Source organism: Palaemon carinicauda, chromosome 9 (genome assembly GCF_036898095.1).
Source record: "Palaemon carinicauda isolate YSFRI2023 chromosome 9, ASM3689809v2, whole genome shotgun sequence".
Classification (NCBI taxonomy): Eukaryota; Metazoa; Arthropoda; class Malacostraca; order Decapoda; family Palaemonidae; genus Palaemon; species Palaemon carinicauda.
In genome coordinates this window covers 166544662-166553206 of record NC_090733.1, presented here as the reverse complement: position 1 = coordinate 166553206, position 8545 = coordinate 166544662, and the positions used below count along the sequence as shown (strand labels likewise).

The 8545-nt window shown below is 41.8% G+C and overlaps 1 pseudogene; it reads right to left on the bottom strand.

Moving 5' to 3' along the window:
* Positions 1 to 7287: 7287 nt before the first annotated feature.
* LOC137646747 (uncharacterized) lies at positions 7288 to 8112 on the bottom strand (annotated as a pseudogene).
* Positions 8113 to 8545: the final 433 nt, after the last annotated feature.

Here is an 8545-nt window from a genome sequence, read left to right as displayed (position 1 = left end):
GAAGATCCTTAGGGCTATGTTTAGTCCGAAGGGCATGGCTCTGAAAGCGTACTATCTTTTCTGTAGCCTGAATCTTAGGTAGGAGGAGAGTTGGAGATTGATCGGAATGTGCCAATAGGCATCTGCCATGTCTATGGAGACTCTGTATGCCCTTTTGGGCAATAGGGTCCTTATGTGTTGAAGGGTCAGCATCCTGAACTTGTCATTTTCTATGAACTTTTTTAGTGGCGACAAGTCCAGAATGACTCTGAGTTTGTCTGAGTCCTTCTTGAGAACAAAAAACAGCCTTCCTTGGAATTTGATGGACTTTGCCCTCCTTATCACCCATTTGCTCAAAAGTTCTCGGGTATATACTTCCAGAACGGGGGTGGAGTGTTAGAAGAATTGAGGAAATGATGGTGGAGCTGTCTTCCAGCTCCAGCCTAGTCCGTTCTTGATCAGGCTGTGGGCCCAGGGATCGAAGGTCCAGCGATCCCGGAATAGTTGGAGTCTTCCTCCTACCGGAAGCATCTCATTGCTTCTAGTGTCCGGAGGACTTGCCTCCTTGACCACGGCCTCCCCTACCCCCTCTTCCTCTTGAGGGACGTCTAGAGGAACCTCTACTTGACCCTCTACCTTTAGGGTGAAAGGTAATGGTCTGCCTCTAATAGGCGGGAGTGAAGGCTGGTGACTGAGTCACCACCTGCTGGGGTACCATCTGGTAGGTGGGTTGGGGCCGTGCCACCATCTGGGGCACCGCAGTCATGGGAAGTTGCTGATATTTTCTTGCGGGGCCAGAGGGCAACATTGGCCTCTTTATCTTCCTTCTCGGTTGTGGATCCTCATCCGGGGAAGACTTCCTCTTAGCCGACATACCCCACTTTTGGAGAAGGTTCCTGTTCTCCGTGGTGGCCTTGTCGACTATCTCCTTGACCACTTCATTCGGGAAGAGGTCCTTTCCTCAGATATTGGAAGATATCAGCGTCCTAGGTTCGTGTTTTACCGCAGCCAAGGCAAACACGAACTCCCTGCAAGACCTTCTAGCCCTAACAAAACCATAAAAGTCTTTGATTAGTGTTGCCAAATGTGTTTTGGCCACGACCATAAACATATCTGGGGATCCATGTTCACTAGTCATTGCCTCCAAGGTGGTCTGGAGGGACAGAGAGGCAGCAAGCCTTTCCTTCGTCTCCTGCTCCCTGCGCAGGAGAAAGTCAGACAACTTAGGGAGGTTTTCACCGAACTGACGTCCAGCAATATCCGCCTCCAACTTACCGACTGAGAAGGTAAGCTGTATGTCCTTCCAGTCCTTGTGATCTGTAGGCAGGGCTAGGGAAAGTGTAGGGCAAGGTTTCCCAGTTTCTACTGCCTTCATCACCGCCTTGAACCCTTTTTCCGCAAAGGGAAAGGCCATTGTAGCTGGAGCAAGAAAGGAAGGGTGTTTCTTACTCAGGGCTGGCACCTTAGAATTAGTGAAGCCCCTGTCCTTCAGACTGCTAGGCAATAAAGCTTGAGCCTTTGCATTATCAAACAGTATGACCTCTTTCGGCTCTGTCTCCTCTTTGGATACGGGTTCAGCCTTTAGACGGACGAAGCAGTCTGGATAAGACTCAAAGCTGGGCCAGAATTCAATGTCCTCGATAAGAGCAGCTCCCAGCTTTTCTGAGATGAAAATCTTCCCGTTCGTGATCGCCATGTACTCTGCATGCCTCCATGGGTTTACCTCAGAGCAGGAGGGAAGATCTTTTACATTGAGTCTCCTATGAGACCCACGGGACGCTGCAAGCTGATGAATCTCCTTCCTCAATGGAACATCCCTTTCTTCGCTCTGCTTTTGGAACCTCTCCATCATCAACATCAGGGTAGACAGAGTCTTCCCTGTTTCATCAGATGGAGGAGCAGATGACGTAGAGGGCACTGGTTCTGGGGCTTGAACCGACGAAACAGACACCGTTTAGACTTCTTCCTCTTCCGTTTCCGGAGCCAACGTAGACTCCTCTTCCTGACCTTCCGCGAGAAGGTCCTTTTCGGTATCTTCTGACACCTCTGACATCCTCTCATCTAGATGGATGTCCTTCATCGCGTCCGAGACATACGTATCTACAGAAATCTGGACACAAGGAATCTCAAGGTGAGGCTGTGGAATAACAGCATCCGCAGATGATTCAGGGAATAGACAGGCCCTCATTCGTTCATTCGGGAGGTAAAGCCCCGTGGCATTTTTCTGGAAGCCACGAACCCATCTGCCCAGCTTACTCCGAGCTGCATCCCTTAACTCCGTTGTCTTGGGGTCATGAAAGGCATCAGTAACCAAGGCTTTGCACACATTACATACCTGGGGTCCCAATATTCAAGAGGTCCTTTGGTGATGGAACAGTGGGAGTGTGTCCTGCACTCCTCGTGGCCGCAGAAGTCCTTGCTCCGGACGTTGCAGAAGACACTATGGCACTTTACATGGTCCTCCTGTAAAGAGAGGAAAATAAAATGAGTATAAGGTAGTTCATTTCACTAGATAAACTAATAAATAATATTAATAATATTTTTCATTTTATTTTATTGCATATAGCTTAGGATAGGTAAGCTGGAAAAGAATTAGGAAAGACATATACGTGTGTTTCCTGCCCAGCCAATTGCTGTGATCTCCCTCAAGATTAGAGCCTAGGGTTATCCTCTCCAAGAGGCCCATTGTAAGAGTTCTAGCCTATAAGGATAGATAAGTGTAACTTAACATCAACTTCCAAAAAGAATTAATAATGAGGGTCATTCATAACTGATCATCTATCAGTATATGGAAAGAGAATTCCTTTCCTTATTTAATGTGGTCTCAACCATAGACTGTGCCTGGACACACAGAGGATGTTAGAAATTTAACTACTGTATATTTTTGTACCATATTTTTCTGTTTGCAGTATGATCTATACTGCTGATATACTGGCCACTGTATAGTCATATACTGTATTTCTAGCCGGCATGTTGCCGGCAAGGCTAGTATCTAGGGCAAAGTTCAGCCAGCACATCATCGACTGTGATGGTGGCCGGCGGCTTGCCGGTCACCGGCGGGTCACCGGATGTCGGCGCACTAGTCCAGTCGGCATCTTACCAGACAGGGTAGTGTTCGGTAATCAAAACTCAGCCAGCTCTTGCCGGCCAAGTCAGTTGCGCCGGCAGTCCATTGGCTGCCGGTGCACAATTCCAACTAGCATCTTGCCGGCTAGGGTAGTGGCCGGCAGCCGCCGGTTAGGCTAGTACCTGGTGGCACTAGCCGATAGAGAGAGAAAGCAAGGAGTGAAGGATGATGTAAGCGCTCTGTCTCACTTCCTTCCTCCAGAATGAGGGTTCAAATGAAAGGGGACAATATAAGAAATTCAGGCTTCCACCCATCCACCACCATTGTGCGGTCTCTGCCGAACACAGGTTGTGAATGGCAGTCCAAGAGAGGACTGAAGAACACTCTATAGCAAAGGGATCTCCTGCCGGCAGCTAGTCCAGCCAGCACAGCTCTCCCAGAGCTTTGCGTCCATAAGGGAAAACTGAGCGACTAGGCCACTACAAGCAGAAGCCCGAGCCGGCCCTACAACCTGCCAGCAAGCGTTGAGATTGTAGGACAATGGCCAAAGGATTGTGATGGATAGGCCCTCACTAAAGGACAGGGGGGGGAGGGAAAAGGGTCCTGTATTAGGTGTGAAAGGAGCTGGTTGGTTGCCGGTCCTATCGCACCTTAAGAAAACTCAGTTTTCGTATCGGTGCCATCCTAGGCGGTAGGAGAAAATCTATTCTCCAGCCTAGGGTCTGCCAATACAGTTAAGGGGCCTGCAGCCATCTACCTGCCACCCCTAAACAAGAGAGAAAAAGAGTTCCAGTGCCGGTGCCATCCTAGGAGGCAGAAGAATATCTATTCTTCTGCCTAGGGTCTGCAAGCACAGGACTAGTCTACTAGACCACAGGGAGAAGGGGTTAAAATTATAAAAGCCCTTCAAGTGCAGTCTAGGGAGGTCTAGCCTCCTATGCCGGCAGCATAATCTGACAGGGGAATAGCTATTCCCCCTGCCGACCAGCTGCCAGCACACCACTATATACTCTGAGGTTCTGACCTAAACCCAAAGTTTGCCATCTGCAGCTAAGGGAAGGGGCAGAAAAAACCTTAATCGAAGGCTACACTCAGAGGGAAAGAGGGATTACCCTTAAATCTCCACTGGAGGCGAGTATCGCTTTATATAATAATTGCAGGGGCTATCTATCCATGCCTGAATAGATAAAATGATACACGAGGGTAATCAGGGAATATGTATGAAAGTATACTAAAGCCTGTGGGCTACTAGTCCAGCGACAGTGAGAATCGACTACCTAAATCATCAAAGCTCTCTCGTATACTATCTTAGAAGAGGAAATATTTATATGCAATCGATATATCTTACATGTATAAACTGCCTAATAGCTTTATTTAATTTTATTAACAACACTAGGAATGCTCATTATATCATGCATGAAAGTAAACTGAAACGCCTAGGCTAGGAAGCCTAGCGTAAACAAGGTTCGGTTACCTAAATCGCCGAAACTAATAGGAATACTATTGGCATATTATAATTAATTCCTAGCAATGAAGACTAGATAGCTAATATTATTTATACTATTAATACCGGGAAAGTCATTCTGGCTAACTAAATAACTCACGCTATAAATCAACTTAATTTTGACTTTATTTTTTACTGTGAGGCAAGAGGTAATATTTATACACCGTAAAGATCAAATACTTAACTTTCCAGAGGTAGAAGAAGCTGGAGATTGCATGATAAATCCAAAATAACGAGAGCTACCGGGAAAATTACCGAGCGAGTTCGCTACAGATAAAGGAATAAAGATGGCGGCGATGATGGGGCCATCTAGGTACTCAAACAGTAACGGAGGAAGGGAACCTTATTATCGGCTCCTCTTTTATTTTGCCACTTTCCCTCTCGAAGCGTAAACGCTATGCGGGGTACAGATTGCTATGTGGCGTGTCATCAATACCTCCCCTGATATTATGCAATATCCCTAAAGGATACTTTAAGGATATTCGCACCAGGAGTTAGAATTCTGGAGACCTTAAGTCAAATTCTCTGAGAATATCACTGTAATCAAATATACCCTAGGAAGCTACTTAAAGGAACCTTCCATCAGGACGACATGGCCTAAGCCCAAAAACCCATTTTCCAAGATACTACTTACACAATCTTTGTACAATATTCTAACTAGAGCCACACATTCATCTGGTAAACCAGATTTCTTCATTACTTTAAAAACAAAATCCATACCAACTCTCTCAAAAGCCTTAGACTAGTCTAAGCTTAGAATTGCTAAGTCTTCACTCCTTTGTTTTGCATGAAAAATTACATCTCGAATCGTATTATTACAATTGACAATAAACCTTTCCTTCACTGCACAATATTGTTCTGGGGTGATAATCTTCACAATAACACATCTCAATCTGTTTGCTAAAACCTTAGCAAAGATTTTATAGTAACATTCAGTAGGGATATAGGTCTTCAGTTCTCCACCAACAAAAAGTCTCCTATTCTAGCTAATAATTTCATTATACCCAAATTTAGACTAACTGACATGTATTTCAGTCACAATGGATTTGAACACTTCCATAACGACAGACTTTATTCATTTTTAAAGACCAAATTTTTTTGTAAAATTCTATAGTTAGTCCATCATACCCTATGGATCTTTCTTTACACGTACTCTTGATAGCATCAAAAACCTAAATTTCCTATAATTCTCTACTCAGCAAACTTACATCATCTGGATTTAGGACAGAATGGCATAGGTTAAGAAAATAATGTTGACTTTTTACCTGGCCAGTTACCTTACTAAACAATTTTTCAATGTGCTCTTTTATAGAAACAGAAATTCCCTCTGTGCTTTCTATAACGGAACCATCTGTTTGTTTCATGTTAGTAATGCGTACAAGATTTTTCTTTTTCGCAGCACCAAGTAGATGTGCACATATTTTCCCCAATTGTACGATCATTTAGTTTAGCTCTTATCTTTATAACTTCTAATATTTCATGTCAGAAATCCAATTCTTGGGAATCTTAATATTTTCATAATTTACCTAGTTTTGTACCAACCGTGTGTCACACAATTGTACATAATTCCTTTTGCATATATTATGCTTGTATCTTCGCTCTTCCCTCGCACTAAACGAACATGAAAATTCATGTCTGCTGTTTCCTCTGTAACATTGTCTGTCTTGTTAACTTGTTATGTCCTGTTGCCTTGAGGTTTTGTATATAAAGGAGAGTGTTCTATAACAATATAACTCAGTTGATTGCATCCTGCCTTTGAGTTCACAACCCTCACTCGGCTCCGTCACAGTTTAATAGTTAATATCATAAAGTTGACGTAATAAGTTCACCAATCCATACTTTTTTTATGAGATATTTTTTTACATAATTGGACAAAGAATTTTCTACATTGTGATTTCGCCCAGTCCCACCATAAAAGTATGTTTTCAAATGTACCCTTACTTGTCTCTATTAATTGCCATACATGTAAAACATTTTCTTCAATTTCATCAGAATCTGAAACTTTAACATTTGACTTCCAATACCCTGTGCCATTTTTGTGTGTTTATGTTTAATTTCAAAACAACCATAATATGATCTGAAAAACTTATTGGAATGGTGTCTGCAAATCTTATGTCATCATATAACTTTACAGTATAAATCCTGTCTATTCTAGATCCATAGTTTTTGTGTATATAAGTGTATTCTAATAACCTGTTTGTGAATTTGTAATTATATTTCAAAGCAAGGATTTTCACTAGAGTACTCATAGACTTAGACAGTAAGGCTATTTTATTATTATTACAATCTCGTGTGCATGTTATACAGTTGAAATCACCTCCAAAAAAAGATAATCATTATTATGTTGCAGATAATACAATATTTCATTCCTGAAAAAAAGTTTTCCCTTTCAGCAAATTTACTTGCACCAGATGGAGCATACTCATTTACAATAGGTATACTACAGTTATTGTAACATACTCTTACACCAACAATTCTACCATTAGTATCCATCTCCTTGGTTAGAAGTTTTACATTTGTTTTATTATTTATACATATCATTGTATCTCCTTTTAAATTGATTGATAGATTGAACACAATACACATAAAATTAGTGAGATAACTCAAACCTGAACTATCTTTAACGTCATGTTCTTGGATCAACAGGATATTGATTTGATAGTACATGATAAGGGATACAACTTTCATTTGTTTAATTGCCTCATTTAACCCATTACAAAGATGAAAAATTAAACAATTACTTTTTCTTTCTCTTTGACAACCTATCTTTTCCAATCATTTTTTCTTCCTTTCTTTTGTCTTTAGTGGATTTTCTTCTAATTAACTTTAATGTACCTACAGTATCTAAATCTTTATTACACTGGCCTTTTGGCATCACGTCTGAACCTTTATCATCATTTTACAAATTGTCTTCAATATCACTGACTTTATTTACCGCTACATCCATGTCACATTCTTCAGTAGCATCATCCACTGATTCGTCATCCCAATGCACTGAGACCACTATATTCATTTCATTAAGATTTCCCGGTTCCTCATTTTTATCATCGGCAACGGGAAAGAGACTTCCAATAGTATAAGGAATACGAGGTTCATCTTGTGAGGGAAGCCCCTCATCCACAGTTATTTCCGTAACTTGAGAAGCTCCTTCGGGTGCACTTTTTATTGCAAAAATGTCACTATCACTTTCGGTATCTGTTGAATTATCACTATTACTTAGAACATGACCCTCCAGGTCACGTGATCGACCTTCTATTTCGACTGAGTGTTGATGAACAGCAACATCATCAACATTCTTGGATAAGGGAATGGTCACTACTTGTTCTCCTACTGCTTCGCATAAGTCGTCTATCTGGTCCTCTCGAATGTTGCTGGATTCTTCTTTATCATTTTCAGTACTCTTTCCATCACGTGGGTGTTCCACATTTCCTTCATTACCTGTTGCCAGTTGAACATCAGGAGCACCAGCTTCTTCCGGTATCCGGCCCTTATCAGAATCCTTGCTGGTCATTGCTGGGAAATCATTCAAATTGAAAAGACTTAACTTAGGCTCACTATCCATATTACAGTTAACTGCCATATGAGAGTCTCTTCCGCAATTGTAACACGTCTTTATAACCATTTTCAGAGTCCGTGTTCCATTTTCCAAACCACTCGCTCTCCCATGAGAAAAAAGTATTATGTCTTAGATGAAGAACTTTCCCATATTGTTCGAGGACACTAATTAAATGGGAGTCTTCTATATCAAAATGTGCATAACGTATTGATACACAAGTATATATACTGTTCAAATTGACTACTAGGGCCTTTTCGCCATTAACGAAATGAGTCACTTTGTCTTCGTACTCTTGTGTAAAGACATCAAAAACTTTCTCCTCAATAAATTTCACAGCCACTCTGTTATTTGGTATGTTCTGAAACCCTCGTATGTCTTTTTCACTTATTCTCAACTGATTGAATATGACATCACATGCCAACTCATAATCAGGGAAGCA